The 19,334-nt window shown below is 43.7% G+C and overlaps 1 protein-coding gene across 14 annotated transcripts in view; it reads left to right on the top strand.

Annotated features, from left to right (window-relative positions):
• Nedd4l (NEDD4 like E3 ubiquitin protein ligase) overlaps positions 1 to 19,334 on the top strand; it is a 300,850-nt gene that overhangs the window by 200,742 nt on the left and 80,774 nt on the right. Inside the window, exon 1 of one of the 14 annotated variants that reach the window (XM_078029964.1) lies at positions 8,811 to 8,847. The exons of the other annotated variants lie outside the window; for them this stretch is intronic. The gene's annotated coding sequence lies outside the window, so the exon portion shown is untranslated. Of the gene's footprint in view, positions 1 to 8,810; positions 8,848 to 19,334 lie in introns of those variants that run through there. 14 annotated transcript variants of the gene reach the window in all.

Here is a 19,334-nt window from a genome sequence, read left to right as displayed (position 1 = left end):
TTTTCTGTGTGAAAAGAAAGATGAGTGATTTAACTGTTCTATAATGTGCTGTGCTAACTACCAAGAGCATATTTGGCTTGCTGTTTACAAAATGAAAGGGAAAAAATTTGATTAATACTGACTTTACTTTCCAAACCCTGTAATAAATGCAAACCAAATGTGTCTAAATAGCACCATTGAGGGTTTTTGTTGTATTGAGATGCTAGTTGAAGATGTATTTTCAGCCTGGAGCATTCACTGTATACACCATTCTCTGTGGTAAAGTAGCTACTCTGAGCTTGTTTCAAAAAAAAAAAAAAAAAAAAAAAAAAAAAACCACTAAGTGGTTCAAACACCTAATGGTTTTTATCCCCCTCCAGTTAGAAATTAGAAGTAAAAAATATATGTGAGTAGATGAAAGGAAAGGCCTGAGTTTAAGCACAGTTATAACATTGTTTAATATTTTATTCTGTTAAAACATTTTTATTGCTACTAAATTAATCTTGCCTATTTACTGGCTCATTTGTAAACATGAATAAATCATGTGGTGTTAGGATGACAGCAGTACTAAATTAGTACTGAACAGATTCACAAGTAACTTTGATAACAAACTGTGTTTACAAGTGATTTGTGCCTAGATGAGCTGAGACTCGAGGTTTCTGCTATAATAACTGAACACTCCATTGCATTTCCCAGGACTTTACCTAGAGAGAGGTAGAGGGGCAGGTAGGAGGAAGGTAGGTGGCTTTTTGTCACAGGGAATTACAGCTCTGGGAGCAGCTGGGTGCCTCCTGAGGGACACAGCCTATAAGAATGCCAAGTCTGTCTTGAGGGAAGAAAGCAGGTGAGAGCCAGCCAGCCAAAGCATTCCATTTATTGACTTTTAAATATTTCTACCACTGGTCTCTGCTTTTTCTAGCGCTCAAGGTTAAAGGCAGTGGCATGTCCTGTACATAGCCTGCAGAGCCAGCCTGTGGAGGTGTCAAGGAGGCCACCATGCGTGCTCTTGGGGCCCCTCCAGCTGCAGCAGCTGCTGGTGGCCATAGTGCAGGGAGGAAGGAAGCCTCTGCTTGACGCTGCCTCCCCTCTGAATGTTTCCTGGGGTCTGTAGTGTCCAAGGACAGAGTGTATGTTCTGTAGAGTATCCATATTTTAGGATTATTGGTTGTACAATCCCTCGACATCTATGTGCCTGAGTCTGAACATCCATGAAGCTCTTGATGAGTTTTCAAACTCTGCCTTAGGTTAATGTCATTGCCCCGATGGCAGTGTAGACCATAATGTCCTTAATAAGACGAATTGAGGTGACTTTCAGGAGCTTCATTTCTTATCCATCAAGTTCCCAGGTAACAATTAGAAGTGACATAGTAAGATGGACACATGGCCTGTAGCACACACAGCTACAGGTTGTCATCCAGGCTGCTCCAGAGGCTGAGGCAGGAGGACCGCAAGTTTTTTTTGTTAGCTTAGATAAATAAAAAAATTCAAAGGGATGGGGATGTAGCTCAGTGGTAGAGCACCCTGCATTTTTGTATTGCAACAAAAGAAGTTAACATAGTAACATTTGTATACTTTTACTGTTAAAATGTCTATAACTACCAACTGTCCAGTGACCAGACACATCTTATTAAAAGCAAGTATCATTACTAAAAATGAGTTAGTTTTCGACTTTCCATGCTCAGAGTCTATACATGGCTTGGCACAAAACAGGAATTTAATAAATTATTTGTTGAATGATCAAATGAGTAAGTGAACAAATGAAAGAAGTGACTAATGCACCAAACATTTATCACATGGTTTAGTAATCAGGAAGTTCAATAGGGAAATACAGCAACCAGATTTCTTTTGCTAATCTTATTAGCATCAAGTATTTGTTGGAAAAATAGGTCCACATTGATTGTTTGACTAGACAGTCTAAAACGGATCCAAAGCCACCACTTGACTAGCCTTCAAAGATGCAAGATTAAATAATTATACTCCCTGCCCTCTGCACCATGTGCTGTTACTGCTGATGAACTGTCCCTCTGGGCAAATGTGAACTAGTTCTCAGGGTAAAAGGTTCACGGTCACGCCGGAGCATAGGCACAGGGGTGACCAAGCCAGGAGAGAGGTGATCACTTACGCTAATGCAAAGTAACATTATTAGAAATGGCGTGTGAGAAAAGAATCCCTGCAGTGTTTTCTACAACTTTGAGAAAATATATTCTCCAGTGTGACATCAAAGCAGGGGGTTATTCCTGCAGGAATGCGGACTGAGATAGTAGACAGATTGTGATGAAGGACCATTTGTTAAGGTGGTCATAGACCTTTCTGTCCCACAGAGACTTGTCTTCTGCCCACAAGGGTGGTGGTTTCCTTGGGTTGTCCACTGAGAAACCCTCTGGGATAGTCACTGGGATAGTCCCTCTGGGATAGGCATGTTAGGGTACTTGAAATCTGAGTGGCTTGATACCACAGGGTCATTTCTCACCGACACTAAATTAAATGCCAACGTGGACCTGCAGGTTTCAGGTTCTTCTGGTCACAACAGGGATCCAGGATGGCAGAAGGCTGTCCCAGAGCTTTTGTCAGCCTCACCTTGGGGATAGTACTTGTCACGTCAGAGTGCATCTGCCACAGCAAGGAACAGGCCCTTGCCTGACCACGAGGAAGCTGAAAAGCCCATCTTCTCTGACCCTGGGAGAGAGAGAGAACTGTGAATTGGTGTACAACATTTTAATGTTAAAATATGACTAATCCGGTGTGGCGAATCCAGCATTCGATGCAGTTTTAAATGTACTAATTTAATTTGTCTAATTTCATGTCAGTTGGCTGTTTTCTGAGTCCTGAGAACTGAGTCTGGCTGATTTTCCCACTGTACCATCTCACGGGCACACGGTGCATGTGCTATAAGGTTTTCATGCTAATCTTCGTTTTGTGTTTGTTAACGAGCTAATTTGTTGTATCAAGTTTTAAAAGTGGGGTACCCTTAGGTGAAACTAAGGACAAAAAGTCCCCTCTAACTGTTGATACATGAAACCGGGTTTTGTTTTTCTTAAGAGATTTTCCCCAGGGATATTATAGTGAACATTTGCCAGCAGCTTATAGTCGCCAAGGAAAAAAATAGGTTTATTTTCCCCTTTTTCCCTCTCAGCTCTCCCAAACACTTTGGCTTATTCAGAAATTTATGGTCACTTACCTGGGGTGTAACCAGTATAATAAACTAGATTGCAGAAGCAAGGGGGCTGTTAATTGCCTGAAACCGGCACATGGGCAAAGCAGCGTTGAAGAACATAGCTCCGTCCGTATCTGTGAGAGGTTCTCCCTTTCTGTCTGCAAAGGACACACCCATGAACTCACAGCCACGGTGCTTAGCAGGACTCCCGGGAAGGACCAGTGTGGGCTTTGACGATGAGTGCACAGAACATTGAACCCCATGTGCCCTCTCAGTCGAGTGGCTGCCAGAGCATCTAGAAGAGCCAACCCCAAGTGACTTTCCTGAGCCACAGGTGCCTCCCCACACTGCCTCTGAGGCCCCCCACTCCTCTCCCCCCATCAGGTGGTCCCACCCAGGGCCAAAGTTTCCCCCTTGGCTCTCCTGATTCTTGGCCCTGGCAGCAGCTCTGCTGGCTCTGCCAGGCGGCCGGCCGCCTGCCTGCCCCCACCCGGGCATGTCTCCCCCTCTACTCTCACATAGTATCTTATCACCTTGCTCATGGCTCATATTTACCTTCTGTTTTATAGATATTTCTAAAAATGGCTCCTCTTACATCCTTTTCTCTGAACTCCTATGGGGCCAGGGGTTTTATGCATTTTCTCTTCCCCTTATAGTCTTGTATAAGGCTTTACATGTCAGGAAATTGCTGCTAATTGTTAGTTTATTACGTATCATCTTTTTGTACAAAAAAGTGTATAGATTGTGAACCCCCAATGTTGATATTCTTTGGATGCTTAGATTACATAAGTGTCCTTAATAAATGACTGGTGTTAAATTGAACATAATATGGAAGGTGAAATCTTTTGATCCAAAAAGTGTCTTAAAGTCTCTTAAAGACACATGAATGGACAACCATGTAATTTTTGCTGCCTTTTATGAGATTAGCTTACTGAGTTTTGAACTTGCTTTTGGGATAGGATGTACCTAAAGTAATATTTTCCTTTGAGATCATTTTCCTGGGTTTTATCATATATAGACCAGGAGTTTGAGATTGAGATTGAGGTTCACAACAACTTGTCAAACAATACAGGAAAAATTAGGGCAAGATTGATTAGTGATTATCTGATATGTGCCATGCGTTGACTTTTTTTTTCAATTGGAAGGATAATTATATCCTTGGATTCTTCATTAACTGTTGGATCATGTTACTTAAAATATTTTATGAAGCTGCAAATGGGATATGGCTTTTATTCTTGGTAAATTCAGTATCAGTATAATTCAAGAGTCTCATTTTTTTTTTTAATTTACACAACAGCTTATCTGTGAAAATAGCAGTAAGTCCCCCTTTGGAATATGTCACTGGTTACGTATGGGATAATTGTCATGTGCTTCCACATCAGTGTTGTAAGAAGGAAGGCACAATGACTTTTTAAAAAATATATTTTAGTTGTCAATGGACCTTTATTTTATTTATTTATATGTGGTGCTGAGGATTGAACCCAGTGCCTCACGCATGCTAGGCAGTGCTCTACCACTGAGCCACAACCCCAGCCCCAAGGCACAGTAACTTTAATTACCGGGTTCTACACAATGAAGCTCCAGCTTCCTAAGAATACACTGCCCATGTGCGGAGTACTCCAATAATAAAGTGCCTTTTACTTTTGTTAAAGTCTTAATTTAACATAACCTGGTCTTTGCAAAACCTCTAATTTTGGGCTCATATTTTCTGGTACAAAAGTATACAGTGTCCTGTTTACCAGAGTGAGGAATTTTTATACCAGGAAGTTTGTCCTGTCTCGTCAGTGCAGTGAACACCCTTTGCTCTAACCTTTGTACCAGCTTTGCATATTTGCACATGGAAAATCTGAGGGTGATAATTTTCATGTAAACATGTACCACACATTCTTCTGCTTGCTGCTTTCTCCAAAATAAACTGGAAGACTCCCTTCCCATCACCTTCTGGTACTGTTTCTGACTTGATTTAGATAGCAAGATAAATGCCAAGGTCTTCATAACCCACTGTGGGGCTTATCAAGGTGCTTGAATTTGGTTTGGTGTTGACTGATGTCCTTTGTGGTTTTTTGTTTGTTTTTTAGTAAAGTTGCCTCTGGGGTGGGAAAGAAACACTTTGACTGACTAGTCCAAATTCAATGTTCAGTGTCTTATTTTTTAACCAAGCAGCTGTTAGCATGGATTGCTTAGGAAGTGGCTAAATAAAAACATGGCAGTTTTGAAGTGAACAGATACCCATGTGCTTTCAAAAAAACTAGCAAGAGTAAACATGTAGTTTCCATACTTGTTTTTCTGGGATGTTCTCATCGTTTTGTATTCAGTTAAACCTCCAGACTGGGTTGACTATTTTTTTCTGTTCATGTTTTGAGATTAAAGATCATTTCAACTGTTTTTTTTTTTTTACATTGTAAATTTTAACAAGTGGTGTCCATTATTTGGGCAGTAATAAAACAGTGGCTATCATATAGCAGCCACAATAAAACCTTCAACTATTCGGAGGGCCAGTAGAAATGGAGTTTATTCTTTTAATAGCCTCAATTTGTGGGGAGCTTTATTGGGTTCACAACAGAATGGAACAGAAGGTATAGAAATTTCACATATACACGTCTTCACACACATGCCTAGCCTCCCCCTTCATCAGCACCGCCACAGGCATGGTACATTTGTTACACTTGACAAACCTGCATTGACACCGATCATTACCACCCAACGTCCGTAGTTCACATCAGAGGTCGCTCATGATGTTGTGCATCCTGTAGGTTTGGACAAATGTATAATGACACACATCCATTACTATATCAATGTGGGGAATAATTTTACTGCCTCGAAGGCCTCTGAGCTCTACCAGTTCATTCCTTCCACCCCACCTGCCCTGGCAGCCAACGGTCTTGATACTATCTCCATAGTTTGCCTCTTCCAGAAAGCTGTATGGCTGAATCATGCTGTCTGCCACCTTTTCAAATGGGCTTCTGTCACTTGGCAATAGGAGTTTAAGTTCACTCGTCTGTCCAGGGCTTGCGCTCTCATTTCTTTCTTGCACAGAATACTACTGTGTTGCCTGGATATAGCATTTCTTCTTATTTAGCCATTTACCTGCTGAAGGACATCTTGGTTGCTTCCAAGTTTTGGCAATTGTGAATACAACGGCGGTGAACTTTAGCAAATAGTAATTCAAATGAAATTTAAGTGCTGGAGTGCTTACAACACATGGTTGATTGCATAGATTCAGAAAGTACAACCTAATGAGCTCAGTATCATGTTGGGGGTGTGGTAGTGTTGCTTTTATAGCTTATGTACAGTTTGTGGGGCAAGATAAGTGTGCCATACTTCTGCATAAGTAGGTATATCATCACCTACAGTTGCACCAGGATACTTGTGGCAAGTAAGTAAAAGCAGGAGAGAGTTTTTTAGAGGAAATTTCCAACAGATAGTTGTAGTCTCTTTGAATCCTTCAAGTTTTATGAGAGGAAAATACAGTTAGTTCATTATCCAAAATACTTGGGACTATAAATGTTTCAAATTTGGGTTTTTTTTGGGGGGGGGACGGGGGTGTGGAATGTTTACATATACATAATGAGGTATCTTGGGAATGGGACCCAGGTCTGAACATGAAGTTTATTTATGTTTCATATATACCTTATGCATGTATAGCCTGAAGGTAATTTGATGCATATTTTCAGTGCACCTGTGTTTTGACTGCAGCCTGTCACTTGAGCTCAGGTGTGGAATTTTGCACTTGTGGGGTCATGTCAGTGCCATTTTATTTTGAGGTCTTAGAGCATTTAAATTTCAGGCTTTCATAATGGGGTCCTCAACCTGACAGAGGAGTCCGTCTTGGTACGTGGGGATGTACTCCACTTTATTTGCCAACTTTGTTTTTGCAGCACCTACTGTGAGGTGTAAGACAAGCCAAGGGGCTCTGGGCAGAAGAAAGGGGATCTCTTGTGTGTGTGCCACTGTGGCCATTGTCAGTTGGAAGAAATCTGGGGTCAGACCTTCAGATACTCTGATCTCTCCTGCAGGATTTGCGTGTCACCCGTGAGTGGCATTTTTATCTCTGGTGGTGCCAGAACAGATCTCTGTGGAACCTTAAGGCACTGTGTTGCAGGCAGGCGTTTGGATTAGCCTGGATTGCCCCACGCAGTTCCGTCCTCCAGAAGCTTCCTGATTGATCCAAGGGTGATACCTGTCACCTCGTCGTTCAATTCTTTTCCTCCCAACCTGGGCTTTTGGATTGGTCTTCCCCTATATGCAAGTTTCTTGGGGCTTCTGTAACAAATTGCTACTAACTTGGCTTAAATGAGTTATTCATTTCTCCCAGTGCTGGCAGCCATTTCATTGTCACTGTCGCTAGGCTGAAAGCTGAACATCAGCAGGACCTTCCTGCTTCAGAGGCCTGGGAAGAATCTATGCCCCGCTTCTTCGGGCCCTGGGCTACTGGCATTTCTTTACCCTATGGCCACGTCACTCCTGTCCCTGTGCAGTGGTCACATCACCGCCTCTTCTGTTAAATCTCCCTCTGCCTCTCATCACTTGTGATTGCATTTAGGGCCCCCCAGATAACCCAGGAAAATCTCCCCGTCTCAGCGTCTTTAGTTTAATGGCTCTCACAAAGACGTTTTTCCATGTCAACTAACACTTGCAGGTTCTGGGCACGAGGAGCTGATATCCTTGCAGGCCATTATTCAGTCTGCCATGTCAATTGGCAATTACTTGATGTGCTGAATAGGGGAGAGAGCCAGAGAGTCCCGATCTGACCCACAGGGGCCATTTTATCTGAGGATACCTTGCATACCTATCGAAAACATACCATGTGCTGGTGCTAAGCCCTGTGGGAAGATAGAGACACAAACTGCGTGCCCCGGGTCACTTGTGGTTTTTCTGGAAAACGGAACGTGTGAGATGAGTCATGAGGGACAGGTTCCATCAGATCCTGAGAGCCAGCAGGTGGACCTGCAGCGAGGGTCCCAATCCTGGAGCCTATTTTCTTGGCCACGCAGCTCCATGTGACAGAACATTTGACAGGCGGCAGTTTAGGAGATGGTCACATCCAGCCCGCTCTGTTTTCTGGTCAGTGGTTTTTCCAGGAGCCTCTCTGGTGTGTCTTTCTCTGCTCATTCTTTGGGAGGTACTTTGACAGGAGGTACTTTCTGGTTTTAGTTCCTCTTTCTCCAGTGAAAGAGCAGTTCAAAATCTTGAAGGGAAACAATTGGAGGATGCTGCCTCTGCTAGCCAGTGTGGTTAAAGCCCCCTCGGCCAGTGCTAGAGCGTGAGTGGAAGCGTTGGAGGAGACCACGCTGTCTGCTGAGGCCCCGCACTGCCTCTTGTGTGGCCATTTGGGTTTATGCTGGCTTGCTCTGTCACATTTCTTAGCATAAACTAAGGTATATTATTTCAAAGAGAAAAATAATTTTTCTCTTTACGTATTTTAAAGGAACCTGAATTTCTCTAGGTGGTAATGCAGTTTTCCAGGGATGCCTCATGTTCACCTTATCTCTGGGATCCTGGTGATTGTTAACCTGCAGGGACAATATAGAAACACAAGCCACACCTAGGGCGGAATCCTGGCTTTTTGCACTACGTGTTTGGCAACACTCAGTATAAGACTAGAGCAAGTTCCTTTTCTCAACCACAGTTTTCTGATCTTTAAAATGGAGTTAATAATGGATTCTGTCTATTGCAGGCTTCTTGGGACAACTAATTGAAATAATGCATGCAAGGTATGGATGGCAGAATTCAAGTTTGTGGAAGTTTTCTCCTTTCTCCCCTTTTTTAAAATTAAAGAAGTGGGGTGGGTGAGTTTACTGGCTCTTTAGCAAACCATCCTCTGTAATCATTGTCATGTAGAGTCTCGTCCAACTAGGTCAAGATGGCGAATTAAACATTTCTTGAGATACCATTTCACCTTCAATATAAACCTAGCTTCTAAATCGCATTATATACTTCAACGTCTCCCTGGATTTTTGACTCTTTGACTTCTCAAATTGCAGAATAGCATATTTCTTCCAGTAAAAATCAAAATAAAGTAAATGGGTTACTTGCTGACTGTAGCTAATAAGGATTCAGAACATGACTGCGATTCATAGCATGACTGAGGATTACTTGGCCATTACACTGGTGACAGTTGCATTCTAAATGTTATCTTTACAAACCACTTGAGTGTGTGTACATCTTTGTTTCTAAACTATAACACAAATGTGTATACACACACCCATCTGGGTAATGAGGTTGAGGAAGGCCTGTGTTTGAACACAGTGTGGTCTTGTTTTAATAATAAAATTTTGCAGTTAATAATTTTATTTTATTAAAATTCAGACCTTAATTTTAAGGGTGAAAAAGAGGATTGCACCTACACAGCTGTAATTGTTCCCTCACGTGTGCATCCTGCATGAAAAGCAGTTTGCAAAGGTGCCACGTCAGCCCTTTGTCCACGTCATGTTTTCAGTCCCCTTTGCAAGGGGAGAGGCATGAAGACAGGGCTTGATGGAAATGAATAGCGTTAATGTATTTCTTGGCTGCTAGACACCAAGATTTTTTTTTAAAGATTGATGCTTACAAAGAAAAATATGGTGTGTACTGAATCAAAATCTTTTTTCATTACCTTTGTGGGGATTGGGTGTATTTTGGTTTCTGTTTGAAAACTTGACTCTGCGGCTAGTTGTCATCACGGCGGTTTTGAAATGCCTTAAATTATTTTCTGAAGGAGGGCAGCATCCATGTAGCCATACCTAGACAGCTTTTGTAGGTAAAGTCCTGGAATAGCTATAATCTGTTTCATAGATAAATAAGCACCTTCTCCTCCACCCTGGCCCCTTTGGGAGAAGAATCAGGATAGGGTAGTGGAGAGCAGAGGCTTTCAGATTTTCCTAAGATTTGAATCTCATGGTTGGTCATATTTAGTATTTCTCAAAATGCCATCTAAAGTATAGCTAAATTTGTAATTTAGTCTCAAAGTGTACTTAAATGGCTTATGATCTGCCAGGTGACCCAAAGACTGTCCCCAAGGAATGGTCAAAGATGTGCTAGCACCTGGGGTAAGATTTTTTTTTATCCAGGAAAAAAATAGTTGGGATTTTACTTTGAGTAGCAACAGCCAAGTGTGTGACATGGGTGGCAATAAGAGCTCAGATCTTGGCTCCACTGCTCACAGCTGTGCGACCTTGGACAAGTCACTTAGCCTTTCTGTGCTTTTGTTTTCTGTAACGTGGGGGTAGCATCTCCCTGAGATGGGAGTAATTACTGGCCTTCATGAGGAGTAAGTGAGGCACATTCCACTTTAAGTGAGTCCCTCGGATATCATAATTGTCATTGTTGATTTATAGCTTAGAATTAAGTGTTATGCAAACAGTAGGGTTACTACCCATAGCTAAATGGAAGTTTCTGTAGCATTTTGCACCCTGAAGAACTGTATGTGGGTGTGTGACCTCTAGGTACCAGCCACTCTCAATGTTGTCGTCATTGTCCCCATTTGGCAAATGAGGAAACTCAAAGAAGTTGAGCCACTGCATCAAGTCTCGCAAGAGGCAGGGCTGCAGTTGGCTGAAGTCAGACCACATTGCTGCCCCCCTGTGCTGCCTTCTCAGCCCTCGGTCTGCTCTGTCTGCAGAGTCTGTGCATGGTGTGCCTTTGGACATGGCAGTCAGAAGGGCCAACTCTGTTCTGGACGGACTGAGCTCTCATATCTGCTGGGCTCTGAGAGGTGCCCAGGGTTCTGGATGATGGTGCACAGCCCAGAGGGCCAGGCTTGCTCCCCAGCAGCTCCGCCGGCCTTGCTAGGTTTTACCACCAGTCCATATCCAAAGTAGGCGAAAGTTGCTGGACTTGCAGAAATATGTAACTTAATATTTTTTCCAAAATTGACACTAAGGGCAAGGAAAAGTGATGATTATAGCAAAGTTTGTCTGTGAAGCTTGGAGAACTGTATACATATTAAGGACCTTAGAATTAATTCTCATCTTCCCCCCTCCCTATCTCACAATGGAAATACTGGGGTGCTGAGTTCCATGCACGGGGATCTAGGTTCTCTAGCTCCTGCAGTATTCTTCCTGTTAAACTATGGGGAAAAAAAAGCTTAAGTGACAAGATAGATAAAAAAAAATAGCAATTTAAAACTTAAGTATTCAAATATATCTGTTTAATTCAGAGTATTTGAACCCTGGGCCACTGATGTTCACTGACTTCCTTCCCCCTCGTGTTCAAACCCTAACTGTGCTCATTAGAAGTTGAACTTGACTGAAATCCATCTGTGTTGGTCAATTTGAAGGTTAGGAACCCTGTGGGAATTGTCTGCAGGGTTCTGGCCTGGAATACACCGAGCCCTCCCAAGGGCAGCCTGCAGTCACTCTGGGAGGCCTTTCCAGGGGGTCCCCTGTAGCATAACAATGTAACTTAGCTCTCAGCGTCTGCTGTGTTCAAGGCTTGGTGCTGTTTTGTACACACTGTTTTCATGGTTCAGGATAATGCACTGGATCACACCCCACCATTCCCACGTTGGAGCTGCTCAGGGAGCCAGGGCAGCTTGCTCCAGGTCGAGGAGAGAGCAACCGAGCTGCTCTGCCGGTGCCTCCGTACTGGGTCCGCCTATTCTTTTTTTTCAAGACGGTGTCTGTGAATCGGGATAATAAAAACAAGATGAGTATTCTTGAAGCCTTTGTTCTCAAAGTTCTTCTGGAAAGATTATAAATCTTCTTTTAAAATCGGCCATCTAAGTATTGTGGCGTTGAATGCAGAATTTTCATTAATATTAACATGACCCAGAAACTTTGTCCTGGCTTCAAGCCCAGTTCATTGGTGACTTGCCTTGGCTGTCAGTCATTGCCCCATGTCCTGTGGTTTTCTGCAGGTGTCCCACAGAAGTACCCACTAGTGTGTACTTGGAGGGGTGACAAGGGCTCATAAGGCCCTTGGTTGCCCCAGCTGATGGGGGAGTATTTGTTAAAAATCTCAGCATGGATTGAGAGTGTAATTGAAGTTCCAGGGTTAGTCCTGCTTGATGTCCTAGGTCCTTGTAGATTTAACAGCCTTTGTAGTCTAGTCTAAGGATTACCATTGATTTATGATATAATTTTCTTCAGATTTATAGGTTTCATGTTCCAAACAACTAGCATTTATGTAAATAGACCTTTTTTTTTTTTTTTTGGTACCAGGGACTGAACCCAGAGGACTTGGCCACTGAGACACATCCCAGCCCTATTTATTTCTCACTAACTTGGCTTAGGGCCTTACTAAGGTGTCAGTGCTGGCTTTGAACTTGCAATCCTCCTGCCTCAGCCTCCCCAGCCATTAGGATTACAGACATACACCACCATGCCCAGCCCATAAATGGACTTTAGAATGTGGTTTGTTCATAAATTGGTGATTGCCTTCAGCCAGGTCATCTTTTAAAGAAAATAAATAAGAGGCATTTGTAACATTCCGAGAGTGTCCCCATCTTAGATTTAGACCTATAATCTTGCATCTCGGTCCTTGTATTACATGTCATTGCTTCATTTATTTTTAAGGAATAATTAACTTTGTAACAGCCCATTTCATTTTTTGAAATCCCTTTCACATATTTCCCCCCGCAGGTTAGAACAGGTTTTCTCAAACTGTATGTGCTGATCTCTCAGCAACACCAGAGGAGCTCTTTGATTGGAGACCAGACTCACTGACCCATGGTATTACTGAAAATAGCGGCGTGTTTCCAGTTGCCCGGTCTTGGCTGGAACTCATGGCTCCTCCTATTTCCCAACAGTGCATTTAAAACAGTCCCTACTGTAGACTGTTATAACACTCAGTAGTAGCTTGGATGAGTCTTATATATACACAGGCATCTGAAGCACAAGCATGGGAAGGGCAGGTGGTCTTTAGCCCACTTTCCAGATGAGAAACTTGGTCCAGGGAAGATTGGTGCCCCGAGTCATCCATTAGTTAGTTCCTGAACTCGAGCATGTCCCAGGCCTTCCAGGGCTCTTCCCTGTGCCTGTGGTGTAGAACCCATGCATCTAGACTCTGCTCTTCTTGGAGGTGGCACTTCCCTCTCCTCTCTGGTCTTTTAGTCATTGGTGCAGGGCAGACCACACAGTGGATACAGGTTTCAGGGCTGGCTATCTAGGAGAGGCAAGAAAGGCATCCGGCTGCAGAGTTCAAGCAAGTGCTTCGTATCAGCCCTGCTCACAGGCCTCATCCAGGAGGGTTTTCCCCCGTGGCTGCCTGCAAGTCTACTCTTGCAAGCATGGGCATCTACTTGACTTGTAGTCCCTGATGATTTGTGGACAGTGTCACAAGTGAGTGAGTGAACTTTCCTTTTCAGGTTTGTCTTATGTTTTGAGACATGAAGAGTGAATTTGGTGCCTAGTATCCTAGTTCTAATTGTCTTGGGTGGTTTGATTGTTGAAGACTTCTTAAATGACTTTGAAGAGAGTGCTGGGAACGTTTTCTCCTCTGACTTTCATCTAAAGTAAACTTGCATTACCACTCCCAGGTTCCTGAGCCTTCCTGGCTTAGACAGCAGCCCCACTGTGTGCTCTTAATTATAGCCCTACACATAAGTGATTCCATGTTTTAGAAACTGCTTTTGCTGTTGATTTTTTAAGCACAACTCAGTCAGGCACAGAGCTCAGCCATGGGTCTCAGCCTCTCGGGGATCCCTGGCAGCCACCTAGTGAAGTATGTCGCACTCTGTTTTGCCCATTAATTAGTAAATAGTCTGGCATGTGGAGCTTTGCAGATTTTTCTTAAAGTACTCTAGGGGCTGAAGGGTAAGCACATGACTTTCTTCAAATAAGTAATTAAGCCAGCCTGTCCCATGGCAGAGAGATTAGTTCCCAAGAAATAACATACCACAAACGAATGACTCTTAAGTGCTAGAGTCGGAAAGACTGGGTTTGAGTCCTAGCCTGACCCTTGCTAGTCATGGAAACATACATTCTTCGTCCTTCTTCTCTGGTGCTTCAAGAGAATGTGAGTTACCGAAGAGCAAACAACAGATCACTAGGATATTTACATAGAATTGCCCAAAGATGAGCAAGCACCTTCCTGAGCAGGAGGGAGGGAGGAAAGTGGGACTGGGCAGTGGTTCTCAGCTGGCCCAGATTTTTGTCACCCCCGCCCTACAGGGCATTTGACACTACCTGGAGATGTTTTTGACTGTCATAACTAGGGGTTAAGAGCTTCTATGGCATCTAGTAGTCAAAGACCAAAGATGCTTCCAAACATCTGACAAAGTACAGTGCAGCACCCTCACAGTGAAGAATCATCCTCTCCAAAATGTTAATGATGCTTACTTCCAGAAACCCTGGTGAGAAACAACATTTCTTCAATCTGCTTGTTCCATTTAATCCATTCCTATGCAAGGTGAAGTTGCTTTATCCTCACTCTGGGAGGAGAGAGAATGACCTTGAGTGGTGGTGAAGAAACTTGCCTTTGATTATTCAGCTACCTTTAGGTACATGTAGCATTTTAGATGAGATGTGTATGCATCCAAAACCCCCCACCTCCTGCTGCCCAGGACTGATGCTTTAGGACTGACGGGGTGAGCAGCCACTTGAGAGATAAGGATAGAGATGCAGATCTCAGATGTGTGTTGCATCGAGTGACTTTTGAGGTCTTTCCAAAGGGTCACATCCTCTGATTCCATTTTGAGATGACATTTGCTTTTTGTAGTTCCAGTACTAGAGTGGCGGGAAGCTCTCCCTTGGCCACAACCAGTGAAATCCTTATGCTTTGTCTGTGCACCTGTGAGTCCTATTCCTATTAATATCCTGGCCCTATCGGGCCAGAGGGTTAGGGTTCCACACAGGGGCAGCCAAAAATGCACCCCTCCCCCATGCCATCCACATTCCGGGCCCAGCAGTTATTTTTACCCGCATGTGTAAATGGGTCCAGCTATTTCTCATTTGGGAGAAGAGCGGAGGCGTGAGGGGGAAGGGAGGAACTATTTTATTCTGTTAGAGATTCCTATTGAATATCAGTTTGCTAATCGTATAAACTCCCCCAGTTTCACAGATGATTACAGTTTCTCTTTTATAGACAGGGAAAACTGAGGGGTGGACCTCATGCTTATCAGTCCCAGCTGATGAGCTTTTGAAGCACATCAGTATCTGAACTCTTTGACCAGAAATGTAATTGTCCGAGGTGAGGAATGTACACTGGTTTGAGAACTTTGCCGGTGATTCTAGGCCCTGCCAGGCTGAGAGCCTCTGGTCCTTGTCACCCTGAGTCCTCACGTGCTCATGGACCTGCAAGTGTTATTCTGTCCTAGAGAGACTAGAAGAAGACCTGGACTTCTCTCCTGCCCATTGAGTCCTTGATTTCAAGGTATAGAAGGTGTCCCATACTCTGTACCTAAACTGGCACCTGTTAAACTCCAAAATTCCTTTGAAGTGAAATTAAGATACACACTCTGTTTTTCCCAAAGCTTTGAGGATCTCCTCTCCAGGATTTCTCACCAACATTATACGCAGAAAAGAGAATTTTTTTCCTTCCCCTTCTCTTCCTGCCTTAGGAGGAAGAAGTTTTAAATAATTAAAAAGTTTCATTCAAAATTTACTAAGTATCTAGTTAATGGGCTAATAACTTTGCAATGGATTTTATGCTTTTAGACATCTTCAAAATCTTTCTGTAGACCTAAAGAATGTATTTAAACCTTCTCAAACATTTTTTAAGTTGACACCTGTCATTTATCATTTGTTCAATAGGTTATTAGTCCAGTAGTTGCAAAAGAGGTAATTTCAAGTATGATGAATGTTACTCGTGTGCTTTAATTTATAAAGCTTCCAGTACAATAGATAATTTAGTCTTGTGGTTGCAGATACAATTCATTTTAATGGAAAATACCTACCATCAATTGAATTAATAAACTTGGTCATTGTTAAAACCATCATCCATATTAGGCTTATTTTCTGCCAGAAAAATATTTGACATCATCTTTTAAGCCAAATGAAAAGATCGGCTGGATGGGAGGGTGGTAAAATATGCAAGATACCGTCATCCCAGAAGCCTGTCACCTTGGTGGAGTTGGGTGGGATCTCCCCCTTGTCCTCAGTTCTGTGTGTACTCACAAGAGCCAGGCATTTTTTAACCATGCATTTTTGACTCCAGAGGCTTTTATATCCAGTAAAACAGACTGTGGTAAGATTCAGTAAGGATAAAAACAAAAACAACCCTTCTTTGACAGGCCTGAGAAGGGGAGATTGTATTTCAGAAAGGGGAGGCAGGAAAGGACAGGCCCCAGAGCCCAGAACTGTTATTACTCAGGTCAGGTACAAGGAAAAGAATGTGTGGACTGATTTAGAGGATGATTTGTTTGGAATTGTCTATGCCCGGGTGCCCAGGAAGTCTTGTACCTCCCCAGCATGTGCGTGCACCAGTAGGAAGAACAAGGCTTTAAAAGGTATTGAGGTAATGGGCTGGGGCTGGGGCTCGGGCTCAGCGGCAGAGCACTTGCCTAACATGAGTGAGGCACTGGTTTCGATCCTCGCACCACATAAAAATAAAAACAAAATACAGGCATTCTGTCCATCTACAACTACAAAAAAAATTTTTTTAAGACATTGAGGTGAGGGAAGGGGGTTGGGTAGCATAAAAGAATAAAAACTATTCAGTTCCATTTATTTTTCAAGCTATACCTTACTCATTTCATTTTTTCTATTAAAATATAAGCAAGGGGAAAAGGGCCCATGCAAGAATATGCACGTGCAAACACTGCTCAGATCACGTTCCTTTGGAGCTGGCAGCATTGGTGAGTGTGACCCCAGTGGGTGTGCACCAGGCACTGCAGCAGAGCAAGCTAGAATTTCCTGAGGAGTGGGAGCTGTTCGCGGTTTGCATGAAGGCATTGGTACTTGAAGTTACAGCTGTCCCCTCTCGATGATGGTGAGTGTGGGTGCTGCAGCCCCTGGCAGGCGCAGCAGGCTGCCACCTGCCTGCTCTCGGGCAGGTTCCTTAACCTTCCGACAGCGCCTGGCACAGAGTAGGAAACTGCATGTGAGCTTGTCATTCTTCAGTCCCGAGGTTCTCCCCAGAGTTTAGCTGGAGCTTTTCCCCAGCAAACTTTGATGGAGTCACTGGCCAGCGATATGATTTCAGCCAAAACATGGCCAGTTTAGAGAGGAAACTTGGAAGGATCCCCCAGCTCATAGTATGAGGCTGTTTTAATGGAGCCTTTAGGAAAGGTCAGTGTCCTTGCATAAACTGGATGACACGAGTTCAGAGTCTTCGGTCATTAAACGTCCAAGAATGAAGTTTGTTGACATCACCCTGTGGTCTGTCTGCTGCCTTGTGGGATTCCGCACTTGCACGTGGTTGGCCAGCCAGGCAGCGAGGTGGACTGCTAGCCTCCCACGCCCTGAGGAAGAGCTTTTAGCATCAAGCTTGGGAATGAAGTCAAAGAATAAAAATGACCTCGAGTCCGTGGGAAACTTCGGTTCACTTTTCCCCTTCATCCAGTTTGTTCCCCAACACTACATTGACTAAGGGTGTCTGTTGCTACTTCAGGTTATGGACATCTATACTTTGGTCCAGTTCAGAGACGATAGAAGAATATTTTCTTCATACATCTATTATTAAAATGACTTGTAGAAAATCTAATTCTAAAAACTTCTCCAGAGAAGAAATGAGGCACTTATCCTGAGAAAGTTTTCCTGCAATCTTGAGAAATTAAGACAAATTGTACCAAAAGACAGAAGCACAGAATTAAACAGTATCGGGTCACTAAATGAACCCAGTGACACGTTTCCATTTAAATAAACTTCCAAATTCAGTCTCGGATTCGTTTGCTTTGTAACAAATAGAATGTATGAGAATGCTTATTTTTTAGCAAATTATGTTCATTAAAATCTTTTTAGTTTATTCATCAAATTTAATTTTCACCAGGAGGCGGTAAGAGAATGACATTGTGCTTCAGGGGTTTTTTGGATCTTTTTCACATTTGCGTTATTTTTTTACAAATACACTAGCTTTATAAGAAGCTTTCGGTGGCCTTTGCCCTGGAGATTTTGTGCAGATAATTGTGACACCAGGTCCTGCCCCAGAACCTTGAAGGGTGACAAGCAGTGACCTCGTCTTTCCTTGAAAAGATAACACAGCTGTAGCTTGCCATCGGTTGTCTGTAACCAAGCATGTCTGGGCTGGAGAGGAGGACGCCTCCCACCGGACAGGGAAGGAAGCAAAGGTGATGAACGTGTAGGTGACAGTGTAGGTGACAGACCGTGTGGGCTCCTGATACCCTGCTGCCTGGAGAGGGCAGCAGTCTGATCCCACTGTCCCCTTATTTGCACTTATTCTTCTGTGGCCTTCATATTTGCTTTACATCAATAGCAAGTCAGGGACTTTGGTGGCTGAGGATTACTGATGGCACTGGGCCCAGGACCTTGCTGACACCCTTTGCCCTGTTGACAGGAGGGCTCAGGAGTGCACTCTTCTGGGTGGGTGCCATGCCTTCCTCTTCCTGAGGAGCCAGACCTTCATGGTGACTCCTCAACGTGGGCACCCCCAAGCAGGCGACCCTCCTAAAATGCAGTCCTTACCAGTCGCATTAGTCAGCTTGGCGTCACCGTGACCCAAAGACTCGGCAAGAATAGCTTCGAAGAGGAAAAGTTTATTTTGGCTCATGGTTTGAGAGGTTCAGTCCACGGTCAGCCAACTCCGTAGCACTGGGTCTGAGGTGTGGCAGAGGAAAGCAGCTTAGGACAAGACGGCCAGGAAGCAGAGAGCCCCGCTCACCAGGGACAAAATATAACCCCCAGAGGCATACCCCCAATGATCTACTTCCTCTAGCCCCAACCTCCATTTAATCCATTCTAGTGGATTAATCCACTGATTAGGTTTCAGCTTTCATAATCATTTCACCTCTGAACATTCTCTCATTGTCACACACATGGCAATACCTCATATCCAAACTGTTACCTACTTTAAAATCTTTTGTCTTTTCATGTAAGTGAGCCACATGGGACCCTTAGGATCCAGCTTCCACTTCTCCCCACCCCCCACTGCTCTGTTTCCTCCCAGTGGCCTGACTTCCATGCCACAGGCCTCCTCTGCACTCATGGTTTGAGCCTGATGCTTCTGCAGTTCCTTCCTCACCCCACCCACCCACCCACCCCATCTGCCCTTCAGCATGCCCTTTACATTCTCTCTAAAGTCATCCCAACCATGACCTCGGGCTGAATGAGATACTTCCCCCTGGAGATTCCTGCAGCATTCTGCTCATGCCAGTGTCGGTATCCAA

This window comes from Ictidomys tridecemlineatus, chromosome 13, assembly GCF_052094955.1.
Source record: "Ictidomys tridecemlineatus isolate mIctTri1 chromosome 13, mIctTri1.hap1, whole genome shotgun sequence".
NCBI classification, from domain to species: domain Eukaryota; kingdom Metazoa; phylum Chordata; class Mammalia; order Rodentia; family Sciuridae; genus Ictidomys; species Ictidomys tridecemlineatus.
This window is presented reverse-complemented; position numbering and strand designations above follow the sequence as displayed.